The sequence below is a fragment of the Tyto alba genome, unplaced genomic scaffold, assembly GCF_018691265.1.
Source record: "Tyto alba isolate M040663 unplaced genomic scaffold, T.alba_DEE_v4.0 Super-Scaffold_48, whole genome shotgun sequence".
In the NCBI taxonomy this organism is placed as follows: domain Eukaryota; kingdom Metazoa; phylum Chordata; class Aves; order Strigiformes; family Tytonidae; genus Tyto; species Tyto alba.
The window spans coordinates 4,783,682-4,806,356 of NW_024881324.1; the positions used below are offsets into that span (position 1 = coordinate 4,783,682).

Here is a 22,675-nt window from a genome sequence, read left to right on the forward strand (position 1 = left end):
AAGAAATGAGAGTTCACGTCCTTCCTAGGGTGAAGAATGTCATCCCTTAAAGTCACCCTGAAACTTAGCTGAAACAGGCATAGCCTGAGGCTCATTCCTTGCATTAAAAAATAAAATCAAATACTCGCTGAAGCAAAGTGGAATTTAATTCGTAGGACTGAGATGCCTAACCCAGACCATTCTATCGGCTGATAGCTGGGGCCTCCCCCGAGCAGCGGATGCATGTCACTAGAGACAAAGGGAAGGATTTGAACATACCTCTTAGGACTAGGACCCCGCATAAATGAGGTATCTACACCAACGTGACCTCTGTGTAGCCTGATCCAGAAACAAGCTCATGGAAGTGAATCCTGAATAGGAATAGATAGCTTACTCTATTACTCTTAGAGGCAAGATTTATAGCCAGCCCACTCTAGCTGTAGGCATTCACCCCGGCTGATTTAGGCACCGCAGTGGTTAGTATCTGCAAATCCTCTGCGCTGAGGAGGAAGGCACCCCAAAACCAGAGATCTCTACAGATCCCAGAGCTGGGCTTCAAAGTTCAAATCTAAGTCTGTTCTTTGTAATGCTTCACGTGATGGGAATAGGGCAACAAGTGACCATGTGGAAGACAATGACATTCAAATACAGACATGTTACTCACTGAGAGATAGTAATACAACAAACACCGAGCAAACAGAAGGCAAAACTAAGACCCAGTCATGCTTAGGGTCTTACTTGGACAAGACTATATCGTATGGCTAGGAAGGCTCCAGAATACTCAGAAGCCAGACATAACCAGAGTCCTTTATTCATCATCACATCTTAAATCTCTCTGCTCCCTTTGTGCCAAGCAGAGAAAGAGAACATGTGTTACATACCTTTTAGACATGTGCATCTCACTGTTCTCTAAAACACAGTTTCTCTTAAACTTCCTGCTGGATCAATGCCATCTGTATGACCCCACTGTACAGCTCATATTTAAATAATACCTAATGTGTCCCTAAATCGAGCCAAGAGACTCTGGGAACAGGATCAAGCTCTTAATCAGCAATGCACAGGTGTGCACAATCAGCACCTTCAAAGCCTCACAGGATTTGGTGTTTTTCTTAAGACCACATCACATGGATCACTCAATTACCTGAAAATGTCACCAACAAAACAAAAAAAGAATTCCAATCAGCTTTGAGCTTTCAAGCAAAAGATTCAAAACACCAAGGAAAAAAATACTATATTTTAAAAAATTTAAACTGTCATGTGATTTAGCACTCTGACACCCGATTTTTAAATGCTTGCACTTTGACAATACTTCACATATACACAGATACTGGTTCGCAGATGCACATGTTTTTATACATAAATGACACTTGACAAAGAAAAAAAAAAAGTATTTATTTTTGCATACGACCTGCAATACAGTGTGAAGATTCAATGTCAGGAAGTTCAGTATGTAGGGTAACTGCCACAGTGTTACCATAACTAGATGTTTTTTACATTTGACAACACATGGCTTTGACAAACGGTATCTTACGTGTTTACATCCCTAATTATCACCTTTATATTCTGAATTTCCCCCTTCCTCGCTTTTCCTAGAAATGGGGAAGAATAAGGAGAGAGAAAATCTGCATCTGTGTTTTCAAGAGCTTTAAATGTATTTGAACCTGCCTAGTCAATGACCAAGTTAAATATTCATCTCAGATACATGCTTGCTCAATCAAGAAATCTGCTGTGTGGAGGGAGTTCCCAAGATAAACTGCTTATCAAAATAGTCTTGCTTTCTACTTTAATAACACTACAAACACTTTTAAAAATTCCAAAGAATGGAGTAAGAGGAGTGATGGTAGTGACTCATACCTTTTACATGCTGGGGGTCACTTGCCCCTGATTTTGCATGGTGCTTTATTCTTACTGTTTTCTACAGAAGCACCCAAATTTGAGTAATGTAGCAGGTACACAAAATGAAGAGGGACTCTTTATTTGATAATCACTGAGCTGACACTAACCATCTATGCTTGTCAGCGAGCAAGAACTTGGAGACTGAGTTACGCAGAAATCAGGGCACAGAAAACGGGTTTTCAGTCCTGTTTATATGTTGCTATTTTGCTTAAATAACACAAGTCCAAACCAAAATAGTATTCTTTCATGTGCGTGAAACACATACAGTGATGACATATGCTATGTTTATAACCACTCATAAGGCATACAGATACACATTATGTTTGTGTCAAGAGCACTTGACAGATACCAAGTTTCCCTTGAGCAAGGCTCCTAAAACTTGGTACACTCTTTCAAAGCAGGCCACTTAATACAAATTTGTAATCCGACTTCAGTGTCAGAGATCACAAAATAATAGTAACGTAAACAGTAGCATAAGAATTTACAGCGTTTCAGAAATGCCTCCCCAGCAGCACTGTATTCTGGCACGAACAACAACCACTAAATACCAGTTAGTACTACAGGCTTACTGTTCTTCATGCAACACTTATTTTGCTCCAATATGATTTTACCTTTCATTGGTAAAGCCTCTTCCCAAGATAACAAAGACAGGCAGTAAAGTTTTACCTTTCTGCTAGAGTATTTTATAATGGAAGAGTTGTAAAATAAGTACTTCGTAGAAAAAACAATATTAAAAAAAATCCAGATGGTAATATAAGAGAATATTCAATTGATCAACCCTGATTTGTTTAAATCTGATCTAAAGCAAAACAATCGGTTCCGTCAGGAGAAGAGAAAATGGTTCATGGATTACTGTGCTAATACAAAAACCCCCTATAATCAGTACCTCAGAGTACTGCCAAAATGTGTATTAGTTTCCCACATAAGCAGTTTACCAAGTTTTCTTTCAGGGGTGCTTTTCTATGCATCTGCAAATTAGGCAATTCCCGGAACCTACTGCTCTGTTTTGGAGAACATTTCTGGGAAACTGTCTTACTCAGATGACAGCTTAATCTTCACAAAAGACACTCAGAAAGAGTTTCAAACTTAGCCTGAAGTTCAAACCTTGAAATGATTTCTGTAAGCAATCAGTGCAAAAAAAAAAAAAAAAAAAAAAAGCACAAATTAACAGGGCTTACATTCTTCTCTGCAACAAGAAAAAACAAAAACAAACAAAAAAACGCGAGTTTTCTGGCAACTAGGTTTTATTGTTTTCTTTAATTTTTGATAAATCCTTATGGCTGCAGTGCTGTACAAATAATAATCATCTAATTCGTGTACTGTTTATAGAACTGTCCCTGCATATGTCAACTTTGGGCACCAAACCTCAATTCCATGTCTTTTCAAGCTACCACACCAACTGACCATATTTAACCCTATGTTCTAGGAGTCAACCCACACATGGTATCAGTGGTGGTCAAAAAGCTTACATTAAATCTGCTGACCGATCAAACACACCAGTGTTTGTGTTGCAGGTGCAGCAATGAAACATCCGTCTACATTAACCTTCTGAAACATTCAAATGGTACAGAACCAAAAAAGAAATACAAATTATCTCTAAACCGTGTGAGTAACTTCAGTCCATACCTACAGTGTGCTGCAGAAAAATCTACCATTAATCTGATTCTGATTTGGTATTCTGATTCTTTATGAAGAAAGGACAAGAATCTTACACAATATTTACAACATTTTCTCCTTGTACTAATTTACCGCACTGTCCTAATAAATTATTGTATTTTTGCAGTTTAACAGATTGCAAGGCAGAAGTAAGGGCATATCAGCATCATCCACTACAAGATAGTATAGGCATGCTGAAAATAAACATAAAAAGTAGGACTATGCCGTTTTAGAGTAGGCTCATTTATATTATGATACAAAGAGCATTGTATGTGCAGTTATTCATGTCACCCAATACTTACTGCCTGTGATATAACAAAAAATGCCTGGTACTTAACGTTATCCAAAAAACATTTTGCTATTCTCCAGTTTCCTAGAACTGTTCCTCCTTTTTGTTTTTATTGAAAGAACAAAAAAAGCATTAAGTAGAAACTAGTGAGAAACACTGCAATTGGCAAGTTTAAAAGCAAAATTGTGAAGGCTGCAGAAAAGCCTCTAATGCATTGTATAACTGATGCTTTGTATAACATATACTAGCACTACTATAGTCCAGAAAAACCTCCAACTCCCGAAGACTCTTTCAACACAAGTCTGGTGGTACTGAATGAGGGAAGTCAAATGTTACTTGATACAGACAAAATTGGTAGCAAGGAGAACTAAATGAAAAGTAAAACAGTTGCTGCTTTTTACTCTTCTCAGACCTCAATCAGCTCCTCTCATAGGGCTCGGACAGAAGTTCCACACACAGGGCTCAGTTGCACAATTCTTCAACTCTTGTGATAGGAGGCAATGATGAATCAAATGCCATGTATCATATACTCACTGCAACGTGACTGGAAATTTTCAGTGCAACGTGACTGGAAATTTAGTGCAGAGCATACAAAAATTGCTGCAACTGGCTACACAAAGTTCAAGAAAACAGAACCAAGAGCACGATGTTGTAACATGCCTTATCAAAACCTCAGTGCATTGCTCCCTGTGTATCCTAAGCACTGGCAAATGCCCTTCTTTTTGGTGGCATGGGAGCTTCGAAATGATATATCTCTCCTCCTCAGCCTCCCATCGTCATACAGTGAAACAGGGCCCAACTCAGAACAATGTGTAGAGGACTTATTTTGAGATGACAGCTCTGAGACAGAATCTGTCATACATGTTGCATGCCTATGAACATCATTACTATGTATATATACTAATTATTAGCGGAGATGGGGGGACTTCCTTAAACCAAACAAGAAAGCAAGCTTTCTCCAAATCTGTGCATAGCATCCTACCTCCCAGTTATGGTCCAGTAGTATCAGTTACCAATTATCAATGAAGCTGTATAATACCTTTGCAGATGAGTAGTCACGAGTTTACATGCCCATTTAGACCCTTCATGGACTGCAGGTTAGTCACCACTGTTTTCTAGAATACAGAGCCAGAGAATTGGGTTTTCAGGCATTAATTTGAAAATAAGATTCTTTAGATAAGGGTAGATAGAGCCACACTCTTTAAATACTATAAACAGGAAATTTTTTTAACCAAAGGTTTCCTCATAATTATCCCTTCTTCAGCATAGTGTGCTATGTCTCTAGAATACGTAAAACCAGTGGCTGTGGCCCAAGCAGCCTAAATCTTTGTCCAGTGACTCCACTACTGCCTGGCTCCTTTTCACAACCCTACATACCATCTCCAGTTTAAGGAAGTTTCCTCAGCTTTCATTATAATGTCAGCTATACAAAAGCATTAAGGATTTGAACGGCTCGTCTATCATTTACTTAGACTATAGGGCTGGTAGTTACTCTCCTCAGGGAGTATGATGTCTTCTTTCTAATTCATAATGACGTGATTCAAAGAAGAGGTCCCAAAGAGTGGAACCTAACCTGTAAATGTACATTATGAAAGGGAGATGCAACAAGGCCAAATTTTTGATAAAATATCTTCCTGGGAGTTGACAGATGTCTGCCTCCAGGGTCCAGGCATCAAATCCTGTTTCAAACTCCTGCATCCTTTCCCCTCCATGCTCCAGTTTATAAATCAAAATAGTAATTTCCTCCCCACTTTGAATCATATGGGGAGAGGGGAAAACACCAATTTCAAGTCTGGCATGGACTTATGTTGTCCAATGACTTCAGGAGAGTTGCACTAACATAACCGTAGTCACAACAAATAAGGAAAAAACATCTCCAATTAGCTATAACAAAACAGAACAGGGGAAGAGCATTACTCTGTGTGAACAAGAGACACAAATAAAGCCTGTTGTATCTTCCCAGGACTTCCATTCAACTCTGCAAGACAAACCAAAACTATAAGAGTCAAATGAGAAGGAGGAAAAGTTTTATCATAGCAGCAATTATAAAGCACAGGGAATCACATTAGCTACTTGTGCAATACCAAAACTCAACATAGTACCAGCCAAGAAGAATTTAGGATAGAATCCAAAAAATTCTCTCATTGAAATCTGTCATAGGGATGGAGAATGTTTTAACAGTTTCACTACACCTTTGGTACTCATATCGTCTCATTGTACTCAATGAAGACAAAAGCCCACCTTCTTACAATTCAGCATTCCCAAATGAAGTTTCTGAAAACTTGCTTTCTGCTTACCTGTTAGATTACACCACTCTTACACAAGTAGAGACAAAGATATTACTTACAGTAAGTGGTAGGAAGCACTGGCATGAGCTGTTTCTAGGTCCATTCAGGCACCTGGGAGAGCACTTCACTTCTTGGGCAGAGCTTGGGAACCACTAACTGGCCCTACCCCACACTTTTGGCCTACTTACCTACACATCTTCCTAGCACAGACTTAGTTTGCGCTGGCCTAAAGGGTCTTTTCTGCCACTACAGCCACATCACTCACTCAAACAACCTGAGCCCCACACAGACAATTATTCTTCTGCCAGGAGGCCTCCATCTCCACTGGGGCTTTGCCAGCAGTGCTCCATCAGTTTAGAAAAGGGGATTTTCCCTAAAAGGACTCCCAGTTGACATGGCTGTGGCCAGTCCAAAATTCTGAGATTAATTCCCCCTTCATCCATAATAACCTTCATTTTAATTCATTTTCTTTGCCATCTGTTTTGTAAGTCTGAAGAGTTCACATTTTCAAGCTTTTATTGAGAACCAGGAACTTTCCTCATACTAAAGAAAATGGAGATTACTTACCTTCAGAGCACAGGCTTTATGAAAACACCAAACTATTGCAAGACACATGATAAAATTAACAGTACAGCTAAGCAGATCCACTTTCTCAAAGCTACAGGCAGAATAAGATGTTGCCTAGAACTACAGAAAGTTGCTATGGGCAACGCATATCTGCTTGTTTGCCTATGTCAGCAAAATTAATATAGAATAGGGGATGTACATCAAACTTACAGAACACCAGATCTTCCTGATGTCACATTTTTCCGCAAGCAGCACCACTGAAATGAGCTAAGTACAGTGCTTTTCTCTCTTCAGCATGGAGAACAGAACTAAGCCTATATTGTGCAATAAGGGAATTTCTCTTTCAAGCTCCATCAAGCTTACGGCTATTTTGGATCATTCCTGTGTCTACTGCAATAGCAGACAAATGTCCAGTGGGAGCCTAACTGCACGACTCAGACTTTTGTGACTGCTCTTTCCAAGGCTTCTCACCTTCTCTTCTAACACCCACCACAGCAGTGCTTAATGCATTTAGAGGAGGAGAGCGCGTCTAGAAAAGGAAACTTGGTGGGCTTCTAAGGTTCTATTTTAAATATCCCCCATAAAAAGTACAAAATTCAAACAACTTGAAACACATCAAAGGCTGTGCTTTGAAATCACAGCGCTGTGCCTGGAACCTCACAGAACATCTGAAGCCAAGTTACCAGGCCACCATGATGCATGCTAGGAGTAGGTTACCATATGAGCAGCAAACATGTCTTCAGATATGTTAGTTAGCATCTTAACAAACTTCAAGAGAACTTTTCAGTCACATTTGGATAACTTCTCTGAGTGAACATAACTAAGAAAGCGTAATTCTTTGGCTCATCAGAAGAGAGCCTCTTACTACTGGCTCAGCAACAAGGCAACTGTTGACCTTTAACGATTTATTCATATTTCTGCCTGGGGCTAAATTGTGGGTATATATTTATACAGACACACACTTATAATCCTTGTACCATTTAACTAGATTACAAAAAAATGTTCCCCAAGGGAAACAAGATAAAAACACAACATTTATTGTTTGCAAATGTGGCCACAGAAACCTCAAGCGTGCACACCATGCAGCCTTAACTCTTGTGCCCTGAGGAATTCTGCTAACTACTGCTCAGTAATCTATAGGTATAGGAGTGGAGAGGAGACCTCATGCTCAACATTTGGCAGTGATCTATCTGAAACTAAACTCAAGTAAAGAAAGGGAATGCCCTTGTCCAAAGGAAGGCTACCTTCTTCTCCTTGGTTTAGATCCCAGGTCCAGGTTTAATGAGCAGTGCAAGTACCCTACTACTGTGCCGCCCAGGTACTTCCAACAACAGAGGTTACTGAATAGAGAGGTTACTTCTGCCATCACAGACTCAGCCCGTTCCATCTCATCTGACCATTTTGATCCAATTTCAGCATTTTGATGAAATAGCCAAAATGCCAAAAATGCTAAATAAGCACCATTTCCATCTGGGTTTTCAATAATCACTCAAATCAGACACCTGTTCAGTAAGAGCTGGATTAAGGTCACAGCTTATTTTGCATAGATCACAGCACAGTACTGATCAGATAACAGCATTTGCTTACAGCTAATCCCTAGCTGCCTTGGAAGGGGTGGGACTGGGGGAACAGCTTATCACAATACCAGTGACTTGAGGTAGAATTAGATGCATGTCTTTATTCTTATATCCAAGGGAACTTGCCATTTTTAAGTGAGTCATTACCGGAAATGATATACAGTGAAGTAGACTGACTTCACAACTCCATACAACAGTTTTTCCTAGCATAGTATTAACCAATGTCCAGCTCTTGCAAGCCCCATCCTGTCAGCCGCTGCCTTCTCCATACAAAGAGGAAGAGGAACTTCTCTACATACTCATTTTAGGATTAAAACACCCCCCAAAATTTTGGAGATACAAATTTTTGTCCCCCTTTCAGAACATCCTTGATATAGAGAAATCAGGGAATCGTGTAAATAACTATTTTGGAGCGACTGACTATTTGATCAATTTTGAAGAGTTTGAAGTAAGATTTACCCAGCAGCGACTCTTTCATTTCTATTGGAATTCCCTAATATGTATTTTGTCCTTTCCACCATAAATACTATTTGGGATCAATACTGGTCATATTTCTTCTATATTTACTATGTTTCCTTTCTTTATAGTACCTTTCCATTTTCTTCAGCTTTGATCACCACTATTAGAGCTGATGTATACAGTGCTGCTTTACTTTTGCTGGTGTCCCCCTGTTTGTCAGTTATGAATGTGCCCATCCTTTAGTTGAACAGCACAGTTCATCCTCCCAGCTTCCTCCTGTCCTGCAAGGCCAGTAGCCCACAGAACCTGGGGCACCTTTTGCCACCAAAGTATGTGCATGTAAACCCTGGGTAGCACATAAAGCAGAATTACATTAGTTTCTATTTATTTGTTTTTCCATCTGCCTTTTAACTTGGCTCAGGCCTTTGTATCTCCATAAATGCCTGTATCTGCACAGTCATTTTGAATAACTCTCCTTTGCTAAGTCTGTAATTTTCTTCCCTTCATTGAATCTTTAGCACTATCTCCAGATTATCAGATTTCATATTTAATTCAGATTTATTTAAATTAATATTTAATGTAAGTTAACTTTTAGCAGTAAGGCTAACTTGTTTAGTCTGGGTTTTTTCGTAGATAAAGAATACCTTACAAAAACTTTTTGCCAATGTTTAGAGGAAAGAATCTAGCAAAAGTAACAGAGTAACAGATTAGAAACTTCCCTGAACACTAACATCTTTCTTCAGTACAAGTCTTCACAACAGTTTAAATAACTGGCACACATTTTTGGCCTTGAAGCATGTATGCCACCTCTCTTTGGATGTCAGCATCCACAGTGCTGCAGGCAGACAGTCTGGGTGTCCCACAGATAGTTTGTGACACCATCTTCCACAGCTCCATAAGCAGTTATTAATGTATATGACTTCTGTATCTTAAAATACACCACTGCATATCTTAAACCACCTACTTCCATTCAGGTCATGCTATAGCCTCATATACACCATGCTCCCTTTCATTCCAATCAGCAGGGAAAGACATATTCAAGACAAATGTGCCTAGGGTTTCACTGTGCTATAGGACAACAAAATTGCTGTGAATAGACTGAGAAGAAGGAAAAGAATTTAAAATTACATGGAAAGATAAAACTTCAGCACTTTTCTAATTCTATTCACACAAATATTTCTCTCACCAAGTAAACTTGGAGATATAAATAACAAAATAAAGGACTACCAACTAGTAATAAAAAAACCCCACGTACTTGCAACATGGATTTAGCCATTGACATCTGAAATACACTGTGAGCCTGACTAGCTGTGTCTCTGTTGATGACCTGGGAAATCACTGGCAACCTACCAGTGACTGTAATGTTAAGGACACAACCAACAGCGTATTGTGTCAAAACATTCACTTTCTTAGTACAGTGGAAATGCAGATAATTACAGCTGACACTTGAGAAAAGAATCCCCTTGAAAAGATTAACTGCAATGACTCTGGCCCTTCTCTTCCAGTAACAAAATCATCCTAATTTCTGAGGCTGTACTGAGCATTTTGATGGGTGAGTTTTCAACTCCTGTCTCAAGCTTGCCAGTTTACAGCTTGCTTCTCTCCCTGAGGGATAGATAGGTCAAATACCTCCTGGCTCAAAAGGTGAATCTTCTCCTGTGTCTAATAATCAGCTAGAACAGTTAAAATCAAAGTAAAATTACTTACAGTTTTAAAGTGAGATACAGATTCCAGTAGCACTTTTGCCTGTAACCTGGATATCTTTTACTAAAAATGTTCAACAGTACTAAAGGTTTAATTATCATGAAAGAGGGTGTAAATGTGTTGAATTTATACATAATCCTCTTAAAAAAAGTACCTCTCAGTGGTGTCAGAATTGCCTGAGGTTTTTAAACATGCCTGTTACAGAGCATCCTCACTCAAGTTTGCCAGATTTTTCTGACTCAGCATTGGCTGGAGCCGTTCGTTTATTCCCAGAAGCCTTCCAGTTTACTATAAAACATGTGATTGTTTAATGCTCATGACAAGCTGAAGGTTCACAACAAGCTGTAGTGTGAGAGGCAACAGATCCTAAACATCTAACTGCAAGAAAGCAGGCGATACTGGCCTTGCACAATGTATTTTTCTTTTTTTATTTTTAGCTTGGTTTCATAACTATTACTTGTGAGTACAAAAATCACCTTACTTGAGATCTCTGTCTTTAGTGTCTTCTCTAGCAGTTTTTAAACTCAGCAACTTCAATCCTGGATAGTCCCTTTAGGCTTCCTGAAAACAAGAGTTAGCTTGAAGACACAAACTATACGAACGCCTCCATCAAAAGAATACCATCATGAGAGCACATCCTTGCTCATCAGTCAATTCAGGAGACTGACCCTCAAGACACTAAAGCACAGGAAAACAGATTTAATTAACTTTGTTGCTTATAGAAATCTTTGTTTTAAATGCACTTAGTACTTCTCTTTCCTCCTTTCCCAAACCAAAGGGCATTCACTTAATTGTCTCTCCACAGCCCAAACCACAATAAAGAAACACAAGCTTCACCATCTAAAGCACAAAAGCAAAAAACAGTGTTTGCCAGAGCTGAATTCAGACTTAACATTGTCCTTAGGTGATAAGAGAAACATATGTTAACAGACCAGTTCTGCCTTTCACAAACCTGCCAAAAATTTGGCCTCTGCCTCCCGCCTCCCTCCTGCCAGTTGCCCTGTACCATGGCAAGGCTCCAGTAGTCACCCTGTTCCTGGTCAACAGGGGCTCCTTCGCCCTCACAACCTCTCCCTCCGGAGGCATGATGGTAATCTGGGTGAAAACCTGGGACGGTATCATTAAGACAGCTGAAGTCCTCTGATTGAACTCTGTGCTAGTGAAAATCCTCCCATGTACTAAGCAGAAGTTAGCATGAAACAGCAACCATTGAAGGAAATCTTCACCGCCTATGTTTGTGTGTTGCATTGACCAAGATCCGCATCAAATTACAAGCAGAACCTGAGGGAAGAGAAGCTTTTCTGTCTCTCTCGTTCATTTCCTCTGGATTATGAAAATACTATGACATTTGAGACAAGATTCTCTCTGTCAGTGATGAACACACCATCTCTAATGTTTTGCTGCTCCTCCTCTAGAGCCAGGGGAGTCAAGGACCAGTCAAACTCATACAGAGCTACAAACTGAACCACAGCAGAGATGTACAGAAACCAGCAGATGGAGACTAACTTGTTTAGGCTCAAGCTATGGCCGTGGTAGCCCAAGGGAGGGGATGAAAGGGGCCCTGGGATTAATAGCAGTGAGCAACAGCCCCTTCAGACTGCAGAACAGAGGCTTGAAAAATGTCACACTGTTTAAGAGAGTCAGCGTGACAGCTGACACAACTTATTTTATGGAGATATCTTGCTTACAAGTTAAAAATCGGCAGAAAAGCAAGCTGGAAGGAGTAATAAAGCAGGCAAGTAATGCTGAATATCTTTGTGCTTGCAAGCCATTCAGAGTCACTTCCCCTGCCCTGCGGCAGTGCTGCAGTACAGCCCGAGATGGCTCAGCTTGACAGAAATGAAAGTGGGGCTCTTTGGCATGTGGCATCTGACTCAGGGAGACTTCTCTCCCCAGCGCCCCCAGCTTTCATCACACGTGAAGAAAAGAACACTTGGTATAAGCAAAAGCAGGGTACACTACCAGAGCTACAATTACCACAAATTATTCTGTTTCTGGAAACATTTATGTAATTTCTGTTCAGGTTGCAGTCTGATAGATCCCAGACTGTCTCCTTTAAGCACTTCCATTTTCAGCTGAGAAATCATCAAGCTAAATAAATATACACTTTTCAGGTTACAAATTTATTTAGGATAGCTACAGGTTGCAGAGGAGCTATTTATAGGCCTAACTAAAAAATATTTGCATTTGTTCTTGATGGTGAGTTTGGGTTTTGGTTTTGCTTTCCTTTGGGTTCTTTGGGCATCCTTAATATTGCCGTTTCCTGATTTACATAGCCATTATCTTAAATACAAGTGGTTTGTATAGGATTGTCTTACGGTTTTATTCTTTTGGTTTGGTTACAATGAATAAAACAATACACAGTCACCCTAAAAAAATAAGGATAAAAAGAAATGTAAAAGCATATACATGGTAACAAGAGGCAGTGGTGGTTAATTAGGGAGAGTGAAAAGGACTGAGTAGTAGCGAAAGGAGATCGAGTCACAAACTGTCCATGGCAACCACTGTAAAACCATGTGAACATGTAAATGCTGGAATACAACTGAAAAGACAGCCGGTTTAATTAGTCCTAGGATGAGGAGGAGCTAGCTTTTTGATGTTTTGTTTTTTTTTTTTGTTAAAAAAAAAAAAAAAAAAAAAAAAGACAACAAACCCTAAAAAAAATACACGCTTCCTCTTGAAACTTCAGAATATGTCCCCGAAAGGAGGCTGTGCCCGGGAGTTGCCCATGGAGCGGGAGTGCCAGCCGGGGCCGGGGGGCTTGGGGAGGCTGCCGGGGCCCTTCACGCGTCGGTCGGAGCTGCTGGTAACTAATAATTAATAATAACGGATCGATTTTTACCTCCCTCCAGCATCAAGTTGGAGCACTGGTGCCCGGGTAGGTGCTCATACAAGGAGGTGACGCTGCACGGAGCAACAAAAAACACCGCCCCTGCTTCACTCAGCGGAGGGGTGCGCGGGTGGGACACGGGGGACGAGGGTTATGAGGGCACGCCGCAGGGGTGTCCGTGGAAATGGCTACACAGACCCGAGATACGGAGGATCCCACGCACGTGCACGTGTCTCGCTTCTTACAGACTTCATAATAAAAATCACCAAATGCAGGCCTGGAATCACACAGGAAACACAGAAGAGGCTTTTGGCTAACCTGTGTCTGCTAGGCCGTACTGTGCTAATTTAATCCGTGTGGTTCAGTCTTCAGAGATGTAGAGAAGGATATGAAACATTTAATCCCTAGGCCACATATTGCAGTATTCTTTCCTATGTAAAAATTTTGTTTGCCTACTTAATCTTTCCATGTCCCACACAAATATTCTATAGCCGCCTACTTTTTTTGATTTTCAATCTTTCACGTATACACAGTAACCACGCTGCTTTTTTGTCTTAGCACAGCCAAGGTAAACATCACCATGTACTTCTGGCTTTCCAAATAAAAAGATGCACAAACAGAGTAAATTGAACCAAAACCCTGTGATGATCCTAAGTGCCCAAGACTATTTGCAGTATTTTAGCAAAATTATTTATACTCAGCCATTTTCTGCTTGGTCCCTACTCAGTGGCTCAAGTCTTTTTCAGGGAAGCAAAAAGGAAAGTTCCTAATATTTTACTTTGAAACAACAGGGACTGAGAAACACCTGCACTTACAGACACACATTTAAATGTGGCAGAAGCACATGTGTGTGTGAAGAGTTCTTCATTTCTCACCTGAAAAACAATTAGCAATGTTTCTTCCATAAGCATCCCAGATGAACACAACTGAATTCAAAGCAATGCTTTCCCCTTCTCAACTGGAACAAAAGCCCATAGCTTTCAGTGCTGCTAGATAAGTAAGTAGAAGTCAGATGACAAAGAAATGTATCAAGATCCCTTAATTCACACTGAATAACAGTAACTACTGTTATATTCTCAGTCATGGGAATTGAAGTTTTGGGACATCATAATTGCAAGTGTGGAGACTGAGAAAGCTTATTAACAGAATTAATTTTCTTATGTAATCACAACCATTGGTTTGTGGTTTTTTTTTTGGTAATCTCCATTCTAAGGTGCTGTGCTTAGAGACTTTTCCTATACTTATATTTACACCCTCACAATTCGGCAATATCCCTAAAAAGCTATTAGAGTTGATTCTTTAGTGATATACAGAGGACACACACAAACCAAATATTTTTACATTCTTCACGCACAGATGTAAGTATCAAGCTAGATTATTTTGACCTAAACAATTTTTCCTTCCAGTAAGGGTGATGACCTACAGTTCCGTCCTGATCCTACAAGAATGCCAAGATCTCTTCTCTCTAAGAAAGCCACATATTTTACAGTTTTTAAAACAAAAATATCCAACTCCAGTACAGTAAGTAGGAATCATTTTAGAAAACTTTAGCCAGCTAAAAGCTGGCCTTCAAGTTTAAACTGTCTGAGCTCCCTCTGTAGCCAGCAAACAGCAGTAGCCAATCTTAACAGGGGTTGAATAAATCATGTTCTTGGATGCTTAAGTAGGAAGCCTAGATGTGTAACATTTAGATAAATATTAATGTAAGCCAATACAGACATATTACAGAAATTTATGCAGCTTGTGGTAAGTTACCTCTTCTTGTTTTTTTCATCTTTTGCTCCCTCCTCCTGTCTCTTCCCCACCCCATCTCTAATTTCCTCAGCTATTTTTATGTTTCACTTCTTGTCCACTTTTCTTTGCAGATCTTGCTTTCATATCCAACTTCTGGTCCTTCCTGTTCAAGATCTCCTTTGCTCTCTCCTTTCCTTTTCAAATTTCCACATACAAATCATTCACTACTTGCCTCTCACTTCAGAGTCCTCCCTACACTATCCTCTCTCTATTCCTCTCTCCCAGTCAACAAAGGTTTAAGGTCAAGAGAGTGATCAAGCAGCAGCTTTGTTACACAGATGGGTTAGGAAGAAAGCAGAGGGAGTAGCAGGATCTGTAAAAAAAGATCAAGTTTCTCCTTCTGTTGAGAGCCGAAAAGAGACTCAGGACTGAGCCTGTTTGCACAGCTACCAATCAGTAATTTAATCAGTAAAATCTCTTGCTTGACAAAATGGTGATTCTTCACCAAATCTGATATAGGTGCAATTAAAGAAGTCATGTGGCGCTGGATGTGTTAAGTTTGTTCTCTAATTCCTGATGCCAAAAGACCCCAAGTAAACAAAAAATGTCTGCTTCTCTGGCATCTTTAGATGTATAAACCTTGTTTACATAAACCTGGCATGGCTGGGTGGACCAGCAATCAAAATCGTGCGTTTCAGAAGGGCACCAGATATCAGCTTGCAGGCAGATCAGGAAGTCAGGAGTAAGATACTCTTCCTGTAGTAACTCACAGAGTACAGTTACAGCAGCTAAAAGGAAGGAAATGATTAAATATTTTCTGCACTAAAAATTAAAGTCTGTTGGAGCGGGATGTAATTTTAAAGCAAAAAAAAAAGTTATAATAAAAATTAGTTAGAAATAGAACAGAATTTGTTTATTCCTCCTGCTTTGTGAATATATTGTAGTTCAGGGGGTTTTTTTGTTTGTTTGTTTTGTTTTTTTTCCCTTCAATACAAATTCAACTCTTAAAACAGGAACAATGAACCTTTGGGTAAATGGTCACAATTTCAGTGAAACTTTTCTCAGGACCTCCAGAATCGGTTTCAGAGGGATATCTTCTAACTTCCCACAGCAACTCTTCTGTACAACACAACGAGCAATCCCACAGCAAATAGTGTGTGCATTGTAGGGGGGGAAAGAAAGGCTGAACAGGAGGCAGAAAGCAGCAATGGGACTTGCTTTCCTTTGTTTTTTTTCTGACAAAACGGTGCTGGCCAGGTATCTCACCTAATTAAAGCATACAGAAGACTTCCATATTTGTTCCCATGGTTATTTCCCTTCACCTACCACTGCCACAAGGTTTGGTTAAAGAAGACCACATCACATACAAATGTTGGTGAACTAATAGAGTCTTCGGTGGCCCTACACCACTGTAACTCTGATGTTTCCTTTTCTTCTTTTGGTAATTAGCTTAATTATGATAGATTAATCATGAGCTGAAGTGTTGGTAAACATATTGTGGAACTATTCTTAGGATTCATTTGCCTTCATCCACTTCTTCACGAGTCAGTCTTTCTCAGACTTCATTTGCTCTGTTTCCATCTGGCGCTTCCTCGTGCATGTAGACGGATGGCCACAGAACTGGCTGAAAACCCACCAACCCCCTCCTCTATCCCTACCTGGAATTTGAGGGGGGGAAGAGGATCAAACAAATAAAAAAAATATAATGTCTGTATCACGTAGAGAGAGGCCACAGCATATATAAGAGTGTCCTCGGTGCAAGTGTGCCTGGTAATTCCAAATGGCCTCATGAGGCCACGTGTAGTTGCAGGGCTCACCGCTCTGTCCCAGTGCTGGACCCACGCGGGTCAGAACCACTGGCTCCTGCTGTTGCTGCACCCCCTCTGGTTTCATAAGGAAAGAACAATGCCCTCAGCCCACACCTCCTGCCCAGCAGTGGAAAGTTTTCACCACCACCAATGCCTGTTGCAAATAAACACCACAGCTATTCAGTAACAGTGGTAACAATCAGATGGGCAAGGACCAAATACTGAGGGGCCTTTCCCAGTTGAAGGTCTGGGGCTGATGGTCTGGCTCTAGTAACCCAAGCAGAGATATGCTACTGCAGGGGAGTCAGGACTTCTCTCCCTTGATCTTTGTGCTTGTCTTCTAGATGGTTTTGACAGAGGCTAAAAAATAAAGTAATTCTCATCTCCTTGAAAATTTTTGCACCTTTATAAACACCTGTCCTTTCAGATGGTCACAACACCAGGAGAATGTGTGTACCATGAACCCAAGTCAGAAAAAGCCAGGGGGCAAAAGCCAGAGCACTTCTTTGCTGACATTGATTATTCAGCTCCCAAGGACAGTGTTTCAGGAACGTACAATAAATGCAGTAAACACCACCAAACTGCTGGCCAAATTTTTTCTCAAGTCTGTCAGAAAGCAAGTCATTATGTTGCCTTTTGTACTTTTTGCAATTGGCAGCACCACATCGTCTCAAAGGCCTGAACTCTCCTCCTGGTTAGCACGGCAGCTAAACCCAGTTAGCCTCACTCCGTACAGAATGAAAATATGCCCTTGTGAACTTACTTCTGGGTGTACTTTGCCAGTTACGTTTGCAACCTATGATTTCTGCTACATCCTGAGAGTTGTATGTATCTGATGCTGTAATTATCAACTCTTTCCTCCTCTTGCACTTTAATCTGCGGTCTCAAATGTCACCCATTTGGCTCAGAAGAAGCCTCTCTCTACAGCAAGGTTTCCGTTTTTCCCACACTCTGCACAGTATTCAACTTTAAGACCTAGGCTCGCAAGTATCCCACAGCTCACGATGTTATGTCCCAGTTAAGCATTTTTGTATGTGATTTAAAAGAAAAACAAAACAGGTTATAACCCCGTATGTAGATTTGTACCTTGTCCTAATGTCATTTGCTTCTCTTGTGTAGGTTTTTGCATGACGCCTTTCCAGTCAATTAAAAGAGGTCAGTCAATGTAAGTCAATGTGACTCAAAACAGAGAGTCCAGCAGCCCATGAAACCATATTATAATCAATACTTTGAAGTGCTCTTCCAGTCACCATAGTGTCACGGCCAGGATGCACAGTTACACTGGGTACAGTATTTTTCCTCAAACCCCCAATCTCTGTGTGGCTCTGAGGAATGTACAGCATGACTTCAGCCAAAGCAAGGAAGCTCCCTCTTAGGCAAAAAGGTCTTGTAGGAATTTTTAACCCATGTAAGTAAAGACTGTACCCCAGAGTCATTACACTAATAATTTAGACTCTAGCAGATCTATTTGATCTAGCCACTGCTAAAACTGGACATACTGCTAAAACTGTGAAGGAAGCACTCAGTGAGTCCAGTCCTCTCCAGCAGCAAGGCAGCCTTTTAACAGAACTCCTTGGGAACATGGTTTTGGATGGTGGCATCCCACCTCCTTAAGTTAAATACCTGAGGTTTGAAAATTAGTTGAAAAGTCTCTCCAAAAGAATAGGCTGTAAGCCAAGCAAGGTGGACAGATGAAGTATGAACAGATGCTGCAAGTATCATCTTAATCTGTAGGTCACACACATACAGAAAGTTTTTCTTACCTGGTGGGACCAGAAGATGGATAGATGGGTTTCATAAATAGGATTATTGTTACTAGCAACAACAGCAGCAACAAGTAGCCATGTAAAAGGTATTTGGATTTATAATCCATTGTCCCCCCAACAACAACACATACACTGAGAGATTTCAGAATAGGGTTCTCCAGTAGTTTCATTTAAGAGTAAGAAAAAATCCAACATCCTGATGCTAGATGTTAATGCTGAGGCTTCTGATTTGTAAGTCTGATATTCAGTATAGACATTATACACCCCACTATTTGGGATACACACTAGAAGACAAATAGTTAAACTAAATCTAGGACATATGTAAGGAAATTTCTGAGCTCAATGCAAAGATCTTCCCTCATCACTGAGTGATATATCCCCTTTTTGTCACTACCAAAAACTACAAGCATTAGTACTGGATTAATCAGTCAACCTCTGCTTTTATTCATTCAGAAGACTGAGACAGCACAGAAAAAGGACATGATACGAGGCTAAATCAGGCACCTATAAGGACTCTATTATTATTCAGTTGTTCTCTATACTGAACCTCTGAATCATCACAATGTTTTAATTCATTTACTTTCCAGAAAAAGAAAAAAAAAAAAAAAAATCAGGAAAAAAGTCAATAACCCATCTCATTAAGAAAGCAGTAACACTTTACTGGCCCTCCTTTCCTAAGTAATTTGATTTTCATATCCATTAGGAACTTATCTTCAAGGGAAGCATAATGAAGTAGATAGTTACTATGTGTCTTGCTGCACACCCTGAACATTTCTGCAGTTCCTACACTCTATTAGATCAATATTTAGTCTACACGAAAGACCATATATGAAAAATAGCTTACACAGAGCAGGCAAAAGTCATGTGGAGGGCAAAAATGCACAGACTTTAAAAAGTATTATAATTCCTTATGTATTAAATATTTTTCCACCATGATTTTGTGTTTTCTTTTTATAACTGTCATGGTTTGAGCTCAGAGGGCAACTGAGCACCACGCAGCTGCTCACTCCCCCTTCTCTCCCAGCGATGAGAAGGGACAGATGAGCCAGGCTTGGGATTCAAGACAGGACAGGGAGGGGCAGATCACCCATTATGGTCACGGGCAAAAGGCAGACTCGTTAGGGGAAGAAAAACAGGAACATACATTTATTACAGACACTAACAACACGTAACAGAGTAGGACAGTGAGAAGCATTGCCACATCTTGAGAACACCTTCCCCCCACCCCTCCCTTCTTCCCGGGCTCAGCTCTGCTCCCGATATCTCTACCTCCTCCCCCAGTGGCGCAGGGGCAGGGAATGGGGGGTGCAGTCAGTGCTGCCGCTTATTCCATCTGCGGTGGGGGGAGCTTATGGAACTTCTTCCCCCTGCTCCATCATGGTCCCCCTCTCACAGGAGACAGTCCTCCACAAACTTTCTCTGACAGTTTGTGTCCCTCCCACGGGCTGCAGCGTTCCCCACACTGCTCCGTCGTGGGACACCAACTTTCTCCGACTGGATTCCCTCCCACGGCTGCAGCCCTTCCCGAGCTGCTCCGGCGTGGGACACCCCCGCATGCTGCAATCCTCTCAGTGCTGAATTACAGCAGCGGGGCTGCTTCTTCCCACACGACCCCGGCCTTCTTTGGGCACAGCACCCTGATCATCCAGGCAAAACACTTCACAGGCCATAAATCAGTGTCTGCCCCACCGTAGATCTCCATGGGTGGCAGGGGGGGCCGCCCTGCCGTCTCCCCACAGGATACAGGGGGGTCTCTGCTCCGGCACACCTCCCCCCTCCTTTCTTCCTCCGTTCCTCCACTGACCTTGGTGTTCACGCAGCTGCCCCAACTCCTCCTCACCAGTCCCACTGCCCATCACCACGTCCCTTCTTAAATACGTTATCACAGAGGCGCAGCTGATGGGCTCAGTTTTGGTGCAGAGGTGGAGCTGACCTGGAGCTGGGGGAGCTTCGAGAAGCTTCTCACAGGGGGCCGCCCCGATAGCCCCCTCCCCTGCTACCAAAACACCCCACCACTCACTCAAACCCAGGACATTCCACCCCTTGCCTCTGCGAATCACGTATTTAAGACCTATCATGAGATCCAGCATTCACTACAGAGGATACTATATACATCAACATTAGAATAAGAAGACAACAAAACCCAACTTAAACAGAAAAAAAAAGTTCCCCACATCAAAATAAAAACAACATTGACAAAGCACTGAGACACAATACACAAAATGCACCCCTAGTCCCTTCACCGCAGCGGGAAAATAAAACAGGGAAACAAAGCCAGGACATTAATGTAACTTAAAGCAAAATTTTCTGCCTTCAAATAAGAAAACAGTATCAATATTTGGATCAAGTGAGTTAACTATAAATTCCTTTGCATTCCAGAATCCAATTATCCCCTCAGCTAAAAGACCACTATAAGGGTTGGAGTAGGGGTGGGAAACCACCTATGTAATATTTCTAAATTTTACCTTATATACTGAGGACAGTCAGATTTCTTAGCATCTAGAAGAATATGACCCACACAGGTTGCAAGTTTTTTTTTAAATCTGCAAGTATTTTCAGAAGAATGTTCTCAATGCACTCTGATTTTCATAGAGTTTAAGGCCACAATATGAAAGTAATTAGAAGTGTAATTCTTCCAGTGACACCAGTAATATTTTTCAGCTTTCTATTTTTAGGATTTCTTGGCAAGGTTTCCTCTCTAATCCTGGCTCCCAGTTTCTGTATAATGACCCAAACTGCCAACAGGATTTTAGAGGAGGAATGCCTTGTGGCAAGTTTTTTCTGACTTACTACAGGAAGGGAAAATGTGATTCTCCCACCACCATTAGCCAAAAATGGAGGTTCAAAGAATTTTCAAGAATCCAGCAGCCAGCAGTCCATTCATCTGTGTCAAATCCCTGTGAATTGATGCTTATTCAAGTCGGGATCATACCACAAACTCCCACCTCAAACCTTTCTTCTCAGTAAACATAGACTGAAAATGCACTTCTCATATTTGCCCTGTCAGTGTTTGGCAGGTATGAGCCAGGTTTTAGTTTGCAGTCACATCCAAGATACAAAAGTGTTGAAGGCAATAATTCTATTAAGTAGATCCTTAGCTTTAGAAAGTTATGATGATAATTGATCAATACACTGCAGATAGCACTGAAATGCAACTCTGGTAGTAATAGCAAGGATTCTTGCTATCTAATTATTCCTTGCTTTTATTTTTTGTGACAAAGAATAATACATAAATTTCTTAATGAAAATTTCTACAGTATGTGGAAGCAACAGAGAGAATATGAATATTTATAAGGAAATTATTAAATCCACGGTGAATTTCATAACAACTACCACCTTAAAGTATTTTGTGCACAATCCCACAGCAAGGTTAATCATTCTCATCCTGTTTTGTCATTCTCACCATGTTTCAGCAAACAGTTAAGATTATATTTTTAAATTTTATGAACCACTCCTTTGCAGCTAACTTTACCTGAGTTGGAATTAAAAGCAGTTTAAAACAATTTAAACTGAAAATATTGATCTCTGGTGAGTTCTGTGAAATTCATTTTTCTATCTTACGAACCAGTTCAGGTTTGCTAAGTTTTTGAATGACATCCCAATGCTGTTACACTGATAACTTCAGCAGAGCTGCAAAAGCCAAGAAGCAGCAACCGTTGCTGGAATCTCAGCCAGAGCTGCCTAGGGCTCAGCTTCCACTCTCCTGGAAGAGCCTCTGCCTCTCAAGATGGGGGCCATCCACAAGGAAACCAAGCACTCGGTTCTGGTCAATCAATTCTACATTTTAATGAATAATCAGCATCAACAGCCTTTCAAGATGGATTGCAAGGGAAAAATAAGATGAAGGAGGAAAACATCTTTTTGCTTTCAAAACAGTATTCTTCCATTTCTCCTTTTATGGATGTTCAGTGCATTCATTGATCCCACCTGATACACTGAAAACATGTTCCTTTTTCTGTAGGGAAAACAGCAAAGTGTCATGGCTTAGTGATGGAGAGGCTACCCCATCACTCTTTTTGAGGGTTCTGTCAGTGTTCCTTTTGTCTAGACCCTCATATCTTGAAAGTCTTCATGCTACGTGTGTCAGTAGGAATTAAATAGGAATTCTTTCCAAATGAGGTA

General features: G+C 40.7%; 1 protein-coding gene across 4 annotated transcripts in view; it reads right to left on the minus strand.

Annotated features, from left to right (window-relative positions):
- Nucleotides 1-22,675, minus strand: part of TNS3 (tensin 3) — a 222,796-nt gene that overhangs the window by 188,656 nt on the left and 11,465 nt on the right. The window lies entirely within an intron of this gene.